Source organism: Phoxinus phoxinus (assembly GCF_949152265.1).
Source record: "Phoxinus phoxinus genome assembly, chromosome: 21".
NCBI lineage: Eukaryota > Metazoa > Chordata > Actinopteri > Cypriniformes > Leuciscidae > Phoxinus > Phoxinus phoxinus.
In genome coordinates, this window is record NC_136896.1 from 1845140 (window position 1) to 1855139 (window position 10000).

At 35.9% G+C, this 10000-nt stretch overlaps 1 protein-coding gene across 4 annotated transcripts in view; it reads left to right on the forward strand.

Moving 5' to 3' along the window:
* The window catches only part of kcnma1b (potassium large conductance calcium-activated channel, subfamily M, alpha member 1b), a 112722-nt gene that overhangs the window by 19799 nt on the left and 82923 nt on the right, over nucleotides 1-10000 (forward strand). The gene's annotated exons all lie outside the window — the stretch shown is intronic.

Below are 10000 nucleotides of genomic sequence, written 5' to 3' on the forward strand. Positions count from 1 at the left end.
GGCGGATCGCTATTATAACGGCGGATTGCTATTATAACGGCGGATTGCTATTATAACGGCGGATTGCTATTATAACGGCGGATCGCTATTATAACGGCGGATTGCTATTATAACGGCGGATCGCTATTATAACGGCGGATTGCTATTATAACGGCGGATCGCTATTATAACGGTGGATCGCTATTATAACGGCGGATTGCTATTATAACGGCGGATCGCTATTATAACGGCGGATTGCTATTATACGGCGGATCGCTATTATAACGGCGGATCGCTATTAAACGGCGGATCGCTATTATAACGGCGGATTGCTATTATAACGGCGGATTGCTATTATAACGGTGGATCGCTATTATAACGGCGGATTGCTATTATAACGGCGGATCGCTATTATAACGGCGGATCGCTATTATAACGGCGGATTGCTATTATAACGGCGGATCGCTATTATAACGGCGGATCGCTATTATAACGGCGGATCGCTATTATAACGGCGGATTGCTATTATAACGGCGGATTGCTATTATAACGGTGGATCGCTATTATAACGGCGGATTGCTATTATAACGGCGGATCGCTATTATAACGGCGGATCGCTATTATAACGGCGGATTGCTATTATAACGGCGGATCGCTATTATAACGGCGGATCGCTATTATAACGGCGGATTGCTATTATAACGGCGGATCGCTATTATAACGGCGGATCGCTATTATAACGGCGGATTGCTATTATAACGGCGGATCGCTATTATAACGGCGGATCGCTATTATAACGGCGGATCGCTATTATAACGGCGGATTGCTATTATAACGGCGGATTGCTATTATAACGGCGGATCGCTATTATAACGGCGGATCGCTATTATAACGGCGGATTGCTATTATAACGGCGGATCGCTATTATAACGGCGGATTGCTATTATAACGGCGGATTGCTATTATAACGGCGGATCGCTATTATAACGGCGGATTGCTATTATAACGGCGGATCGCTATTATAACGGCGGATTGCTATTATAACGGCGGGTTTGCCGGCGCACGCCAGGAGCGGTTCACAGCCGAGGAGACCGACGCTCTCGTCAGGGCCGTAAAACACAGAAAAGTGACATTGTATGAGGATGATGGAGAAACACACACATTAGCTTCGGTTAAACAGGCGTATAATAATTTGGATGTGAAAAATAATTTTTTCACCTCTTCACGGACACAACAATGATTTCCCTCGTGTGTTAATATTTTTACTTGTAATAATGTATGATTTGCAAAAATTAAAACTACTGCGTCTGTTCAGATTAGAGAATCAAAGTGTGTGTGTGTGTTGTTCACACGCTACATTACGGCCACGTATGCGCGCGCTTAAAATGGCATATGACTAACGCGCGGCGCCGCTGTCTTTAGACAAGGTTTCTCCTGTTCACGTTTTTAGACTCGGTTTTTCCTGGAACGTTTGTGCCGGAACACACTCCTCTTCTCACTGAACCGCCCCCGCGAGCGCAAGTTCATTCCCTAATTTACCGTCGTGCGTCTGTGGAGGGAAGAGTCCGCTGTGCGCGGGTGCAGAATAGGAATGATACATGCGTCGTTGTACAAAGTCAATTGCGCTGGGTGCAAGATACGGCCCTATACATGTCACTGTCACTTTTGATCAATTTAATGCGTCCGTGCTGAATGAAAGTTTTAAAAAAAAAGTGCAAATTTTACTGACCCCAAACTTTTGAACAGTAGTGTAATTATAATCAACATTTTTCATGTTTTATCCACCATCTTGGAATTATTTAAGATCGGCTTGCAGTGCATTATGGGATTGTCTTCTCTGAGAAGGATGCATGTGACATTCTGACTGAAAGGAGGAAACTTCTGCTGATAACAGTACAGAGCCTGAACTGCAAAACATGCTCCTTACTCAGTATTTTTGTCTTGTGTCCAGTCCAAATATCAAACATTTCTTAAATCAACATGCATTTACTAAAGTATTAAAATGACATAAGATATTAAGTCTTGTTTTCTGGGGGAAATAAATAAACATTAAGTGAGTTTTTGCTTAAAACAAGCAAAATTATCTGCCAATGGGGTCAGAAAAATAATATTATTTCTGTTTGAATTAAGATAATGTTTCTGACCGTATTGGCAGATAATTTAGCTTTTTTTTATCCATCAACACACTTCATTTTGATTAATTCCCCCGAAAAACAGGACATAATATCTTATGACATTTCACTCATCTAGTAAATGCATCTTTAAGTAATTTTAGATATTTAGACTGGAAACAAGACAAAAATACTAAGAAAAGCATTTTGAAGAGCCTCCTCGAGGTTCAGTCTTAAATATAATTAGCCTCTGTATCTTTAATCGTGTTCAGAGATGCTGTATTAATGTGTGTGTGTTTGAGTGTTCAGTGTTATATATATATGTGTGTGTGTGTGTGTATACCAGGGATTTCTCAGTAACGGTTTAAACAAACACACAATCGCGTCACACGAACTCCAGCCTGGCGAGTTTACCGTTGATCTTCTCGAGTGTGTTATCGGATGTTTCTTCCTTTTTTGGTGTCTAGTGAAAGTGAGCCGAAGACTGTTGTTGAATCACTCAGATTCCTTTGGCTTCAGGCAGGATTATGTTTATTATATCAGTGTGTGTATCATACTTCAAACATATCTGGTAGAATTTTCTTTTGGAGATGTTGGACACCGTAATAAAAATGTTAACCGACGAAAGCAAAGTTCAGTAGCTCTAATGCGCTGTAACTGTAATTCTGAAATAGTAATAGCTAAATATAATCATAATATATGAAGTGGTTTGACACATGTGACCCTGGAGCACAAACCCAGTCTGGAGCCGCACGGGTATATCTGTGGCAATAGCAACTATACATTGTACGGGTCAAAATTATCCATTTTTCTTTTATGCCAAAAATCATGAGGATATTAAGATCATGTTCCATGAAGATATTTAGTAAATGTCCTACCGTAAATATATAAAACATGTATTTTTGTGAGTGAATGCAGCACAATCTTGAACATAAATGCACAACTTTAAAGGAGATTTTCTCAATGTTTACATTTTTTTGCTCCTCAGATTCCAGATTTACAATATTCATATCTTGACCAAATATAGTCCTATCCTAACAAACCACACATCAATGGAGAGATTATTTATTCAGCTTTCATATGATGTATGAATCTCAATGTCCAAAAATGGACCCATGTGACTGGTTTTGTGGTCCAGGGTCACACATGTGTTGTTGAATGCAGCGGTGCGCTTGTTTAAAGTGTTCGGGCGTTTACAGGAGGGAATGATCTGTACTGTATTTTTAAGAGTCAGTTTTGGATGTGTTTGCTGGTGCTGATTTGTAATGGTTACAGCTCTGAATACATCCATAACTAATAATAGCCTAATAACTATATTATAATTGTATTATTATTAGGGCTGTCAAAAGATTAATACATCCAAAATAAAAGTTTGTGTTTCCATAATATATGTGTGTATACTATGTAGAATTATTATGTATAAATACACACACATTCATATATTTAAGGAATAATTGCATTTATATACTGTATATACATTTATATAATTTATATTATATATAAATATTTTATATATAAATATAACCGATTTTTCTTAAATATATACATGATTGTGTGTGTTTTTATATTTATAAATAATTATACACAGTACACACACATATATTATGGAAACACAAACTTTTATTTTGGATGCGATTAATCTTTTGACAGCCCTAATTATTATACTTTCATTATTGAACATTGATGTATTTGATCATGCATCTGCTTTGCATTGCAATAACAGAACACAACAACGCTCTATAAAGTCAGCATGAAACGGATATTTCAGTTTCGCGTATCTACCTCGAAGTAGGGATGGCCCGATACTGAGCTCATGTACTCGTACTCGTAAAAACGCCCCGATATCAACAACCGATACCAAGCAGCGTGTGTACAGTGTTTGTGTCCAGACAAAGAAGCACTGACAACAGAAAGTATAATGGGGATAAAAAAGAAGGCTGTCTATGAAGTAAATGTATCATATTAGTGAAATATTAAACAAAATAGTAACGCCTATATAGCTGTGGTGCGCGAGCTGATAAGAGAGAAACGCGCAGTGGATTGAGCGCGCCGCGGCACCGAAGCGCGAGCTGGTCGAGCGCATCAGACGTCAGTGGAAAGTTTGTAGTTCAGTCGGATATCAATGGCAAAGAAAGTAAAACGAGGCATGTAGCTTATTATTAACATTAACTGACCAGAGAGAGAGAGAGAGAGAGAGAGAGAGAGAGAGAGAGAGAGAGAGAGAGAGAGAGAGAGAGAGAGAGAGAGAGAGAGAGCGCACTTCTGTTGAATGCTCTGGATTGCTGATCGTTCACTCGGCACGTATATTTGAGAGAGAGATTTATTTATCCTTTCGGAAAATTGTTATGTGCCATACATACATACAGCACATCTGATACATTTATACAAAGACAATAAAACAATTTGACAAGACAGAATACAAAACAAAATATATAACAAAATTTCTGACCTTGCTGGCCAAGTTGACTATCTTGCTCAGTCTATTTTTGTTGGTCACTGACAGAGAGAAATACCAGGCAACACAACAAAAAAGTAGCATGCTCTCCACAAATGAGTGATAAAAAAGCATCATCAAATCTCTATCCACTCTAAATTGTCTCAGTCTCCGCATAAAATGCAGCCTCTGCAGCCCCTTTTTATAGATGGTGTCGGTATTACTGTTCCACTGCAACTTATTATCTATTATTGTGCCTAAGTACTTGTACTTGTAATTTGGATTAAAACTAAATCGTATATGTAAGTAAAACATGAACTGTTACCTTATTTATGTTTAACGACATTATTACAGGACATTTGCAGGTCAAGAAGTTACATGAACTTCAAACATCCAAAGCGCGCGCCCCGAAAACCATCGCCTCAGACAGCGCGCGAACACTGAGAGGAATTATTTCACTATTGCGCTTGTACGGATGAATTCACACAAAACTATGTAAAAACGCCCGTCTTGGCGAGTATCATAGTAAACAAAGTATATTATATGTCAAGTGAACGTAGACAGTATAATTCAAATGGGGTCCGTGCGTTCGGTCTTAAAGGGGCAGCAGTTGAATTAATCTGCTGCTGTGTTTTAATGTTAACCAGACAAAGGATTAACTCTTGACTAAATAGACTACCTTTTTTTTAACTTCACAAAAAGATCCATCTATATTTAATTTATACAGTAATGAATATGCAGTGCATTAAATATATTTGATGAACAAATTAAGTTTACATTTAATAAACAAATATGATTTGACTTTCTTGTGGTTTCTCTACCAATACATTTAAAAATGACAAATGCATGAATTAAATTAATTGAAAATAAAAATACAGGTATCGGTTACGGTATCGGTATCGGCGAGTACCAAAAATGAAAGTATCGGTATCGGACTCGGCCTGGAAAAAGTGGTATCGGGACATCCCTACCTCGAAGTGATAAAATTCTGTCTAAAAATGTTTATGGCCAGACAAGTAGTTTGTTAAGACTTGGTTTGTAGGGAATTACAAACATGCGCACATATATTCAAACACACATAACTATAGAATTAATTCTTGATGCGCACGCGAGCGCCATCAGTGTTTCTCACAGGTTCAGTTTAAAGTCTGTGTAGAGAGAACGTGTCGTCTTAGCGGCCTCTAATTTAATAACTAATGATCGTTGCGACGGAAGTGAATCAATCAAAACTAACTTTAGCTGGAAAATATCTTTATTCAAGAACCGCTATAAAGACAAAACAATCTGTTACCTTAAATTATCCGTTTATCTCTGTAAAGCAGCTTTGAAACAGTCTACATTGTTAAAAGCGCTATATAAATGATGAAGATGACTTGACTTGACGTATATCCGAGTGAAACGCTTCTGGGACAAGAACAAATGTGGGCGGGGCTTGATTTTGTCTGTGAGGAATTGATTGGATGGTTGTGGTTTGCTATTGGAGGATCTGATGTGAGTGACAGGTTATAGCTCCGCCCACATCATCACAGAAGAGAAGAGATGCTGTCATCCGAAGTTATTCTAATTCAAGATTATGAGCCAAATGGGTTTAAAACAGTAATGATGTGCACTGATAACTCATCCATTATAAATACTGCAATATTCCATATATATATTATATATATGAATAATTTGATTTAATTCTGACTGTAATCCTAGTAAAGTCTGTGCATCTGAAAGTGATCTACTTGTAAATTGTATATTTTGAGCGCTGTTTCTTGTTTGCTGGTGCGTGTGTGTGTCGAGTGTGATGTGATTACGCGTGTCTGTTGTTTCTCTCGGCTGTGTTTGGCTCTCAGTGCTGACACACACACACACGACACACAGATCTACACACAGATCCTCCTCAGTATGGACACACACTTTTATACCCTCTTGCAATTAAAGATGCTGTTTTTATGACTCTAAAGTTACCATGAAACCGAAATCGGGGTATTTATTCTAAATGAAAGACGATCAATATCAACATGAGATATAAATGAGCTTATTTACTTTCTTAAGGTGAGACACGGCTGGCAAAAACAGTTTTTTTTTCACTGGTCAATTTTGAGATTTTGGGATATTTGTCTTCAATAACATGTCTTCTTTCAGACTTGTGGTAAAAAAAAGTCAGAAATACACATTTAGGTCTTTATTTTTCTACACTTTGTCTATTTGCGTCTGTAGATTTCTCATAAATTCAACAAAAGTTGTCGTTCTAAATCATCATGATCCGCGATCTCTGTCTGCACCGTCATCACACACACCGCTCTCTCTCTCTCCTGTACAATGCGGTCGGATCCAAATATGATCATTTCCTTTTTATCAGCAACCAATCGTGAAAGTAAAAGGGCCGAATGCGCAATCTCATTGGCTGATGATAAATATTTAAAGCCCGTTTTCTCAAAATGACCGAGATCTCCACTTCAGTCGCACCGATATACACCAAACCTTCCAGTCTTGTACCTAGTTATATTATGAAGACATTTACTGAGGGATTTGTAAATCTATTATTCCTAGCCTGATTTATATAACATTTTATTCCAAAAAACATGGCGAAAATCTTTTTTTTAAGGCTATTGACAGTATATTCTGATTTACAGGATAACAAAAGTAGATATCCATAAAGTAGATTTTTCCATCTAATATGTGAACACAATGAAAAAATAATTTTGAACCTGGTTTTATCCAATACTCAGATTTCGTTTTTTAAATATATATGCAAATTAGTACATATTTACTTAGATATTGCCTAATTTGCATATTTAAACATTAAATTAGAGAAAACTTGTAATACATTATTTTCTCATCTTAATGTGTGTAATCAACTGGGAAAGTTTCATGGTGATATCTGCTAGTTAAAAATATTACCCTATTCACCTGTAGTGTCTCGCCTTAAGTCATGTTCCTGGTTTAGTTGTGAACTAACAGCACTGATGTTATTCTGAAGAAAACATGTTTGTTTTCTTCAGTTTGTTTGGACTTCATAATATTAAAAAAATTAATAACTTACTCCACCTCTTTCCTTTTCAACCATCTTTATACACTACTGTTCAAAGGCTTACGCTCGGAAAGTTTTGTTTTTAAAAGAAATTAGTACTTTTATTCAGCAAGGACGCATTAAATGGACTTTTATAATGTTAGCAATAACTCTATTTCAATTAAATGCTGTTTTTTTTAACTTTCTATTTATCAAAGAATCCAGTTTCCACAAATTTTGAACCGTTTTCAACATTGATAATAATCATAAATGTGTCTTAAAGCTCATATTATTCTGATTTTCTGATTCTGATTTAAATATATACAATATGTATAAGCATGTATATATTAGTACTTTGCATTAAGAAAGTAATTTTATTCATTCTTTATTTACTTTTCCTCATGCTTATATGTTCATATATTGACTATATTCAAGCAGTCTGTTACATTGTAGGACTTGTACTATATAATTTATTTACGTTTGAGGGCTTTGTTTTTGAGACTTATTGTAGAACATATGGTTTTTAATGTTTCCCTGTTTATGAAAAGGTAAATAAGTCATAAAAATAAAAAATAAAATAAAAAACAGCGGTTTAAATTGTACAAATATTTCATAATATTAAAAAATGTCTGTATTTTTGAACAGTAATGTATAGGGACGCTTTTAACCATCCCATCCCTGTATGAAATCAAGTCCTGCCTACACTTCTCATGTAATATCTGTTGTCTCTTGGAAATATTTCACATTATGGAAGTAAAATGGTGTGTGTGCATCTACACAATACATGAAACTCCTCCTGGTGTGTGTGTGGTGAAGTGTGTACAGTATTTACAGAGCGTTTAAGGGGCGTGTGAATGTTTCAGTGTGTCGGTAGGCCAGTGCTAACGTGTGTGTGTGTGTGTGTGTGTGTGTATTTCAGTGTGGCATGTAAGGCCGACTGCTGGTGTGTTACGCGTCTCACATATGTGGCGTTCTCTGGCTGTCGTGTTGAACTGTGACACCGGACTCCAGCGCTGAGATCCTGTTTTAGACACACAACCCAATATAAGCCTGCATAGGAAGCGCTGCGTGTGTGTGTGTGTGTGTGAGATAGAGGAGCGGGTGACTGACATCAGCATGTGAAGGTCCCGTGTGTTTGTCAAATGTTAAACGTCATATGTGGGCCGCCGTAAGATCCTGCGGATGCTTTCCGAGGAGTTCAACATTGCATAATGAAAGTAAAATATAAATATATTCAGTTCTTGTGCAGATCAACACTGTAGAGATGAAGCACACACACACTTGTGCACGGTTAACCATCTCGCACGGGCCAAACTCAGAGAAAAGCACTGGTGTTTACTCATTACCTTGATTATTTATAATAATAATTCAAATTTCCTCTTCAAATGTCAACCAAAAACAGCAATGACTTTCCTTCTGCGCTGATTTCATCAATCATATTGTTTTTCATCAGTCATATTGTTTTTCATCAGTCATATTGAGACATTATTATATCCGATTTAATTGTTTTTCCGCATTGAAAATCCTGTAAAATTGTCTAAAATGCTGCATCATATTTTATGGTTATGGTTGTTACTCATCTTCAATGATTATTCAAAATATATAAATTTTTTAAATGAAAATAGAGTATTTTATAGATATTTTGTTTCATGTGCTCTCTGACAAGTCAGCTATCCTGTGTTTTTTTATAAATGTCGATATTATGCTTTCTGATATTATATTTATGATAATTATTCCTTTTCCCCCTCAAATTATCATTACTGTAATGCATACAGTGTACTTTTAATATCTCTTTTAATTCTCAATATTAATTTCTCAACGTTGGGAATTCTCATTCCCATTAGATTTAAATATCTGTAATTCAGTCATTTATACCATCTTAAGACGATCAAATATATATCATAATATGTCAAATATAAATCATATTAAGATCAGAATAAATTAAATGCAGTACAACTTATAATGTATCATCATGTATAAATATAAAAAAATGTTTTGCATTGTTAACCCCCCCCCCCCCCAATAATGAAAAAAAAAAAAAAAAAAAACGAGGACGAAAATTTCGCAATTGATATTAAAATAATGTTATTTGCTAATGGTGCTAAAATCAGCGTCATGATGTTATATTTATGAAAATGAAACATGTTTCCCCCAAAATGATCATAACTGTAGTGTAATGCATAAAGACGGTGGACTTTTAATATCTCTTTTAATACACAATGGTGGGAATCCTCGTTCCCATTAGATTAGAAGTACTGCAATTCACTCATTTAAACCATATTAAGATGTTTTTATTTATTTTATTAAATCTGAATAAATTAAATCCAGTACAATTTATACAATCATGTATAATTTTTTTTTTGCATTATGGTAGCCCCCCCCCCCAAATAATGAATAATAAAAAAATAAAAAAAAATTTTTTATTAGAAATTTGTCAATTGACATTTAAATAATGTTCTATGCTAACGGTGTTAAAAT